The following is a 784-nucleotide window of genomic DNA, read 5'->3' as shown; positions in this document are numbered from 1 at the left end:
TGAGAGGGAAGGGGAGCAGGGGGCATGGCGTGAATATGTTACTCGAAAAGTAACCAAGTAGGAGACCGATTACAGAGAATGATTGTATAGGCACCTGCACATGAATGGAGGTATATCTTCCATGAGTAAGTGATAATCTGAGCACACTATTTTGTAAACCAATGGGTCGAGAGATCTAAGTCATTGACGATTGACTTGAGAGTTGTAGCCCTGTGGACATCTTGCCCCTAAAAAGTCTTGGAATTCCTTGAGTCCCAACTTCTAATAGGATCAAAAGTATGATGAATGACCAATAGGATTGGTCTAACCTTGGTGTCGGCTGACGATCCCAAAGATCTGCCACAACGTTGGTGGGCAGACACTGATGTGCTGGTAGACTCTCCCGAAGAAGGGACACTTGATGGATGTGATTGGAGTCTTCTAGGTCATGGTGGCATCCTAGACATCTTGAGTAGTTGGTCATGCTCTTGTGAGCAAGATTCGCCTTGGAATTAAGGCGGTCATGAAATAGAATGCAGGCGAAGATCTTGACCTTTTTGAAACCCTTGTTTTCAAGATGAGTTGTGCATGGGAGGTTTCATCATTCTCGTGCATGATGAGGTCGTAGGCGAGCATCGTCGAGAAGGTCTTTCCCCAGTTGAGGAAGCGTGAGTATGGTCATGCCAACGACAAGAAATATTGCAACAAGCGGGCAGTCAATGGGCGAGTGGTTTGGTCCTCGACTCCTCGTTGAAGCACCATAAATAAGTGCAGGAGGCAATCATTGGATCCGACTCAGTAGTCA

This window comes from Triticum dicoccoides, chromosome 2B, assembly GCF_002162155.2.
Source record: "Triticum dicoccoides isolate Atlit2015 ecotype Zavitan chromosome 2B, WEW_v2.0, whole genome shotgun sequence".
NCBI lineage: Eukaryota > Viridiplantae > Streptophyta > Magnoliopsida > Poales > Poaceae > Triticum > Triticum dicoccoides.
This window is presented reverse-complemented; position numbering follows the sequence as displayed.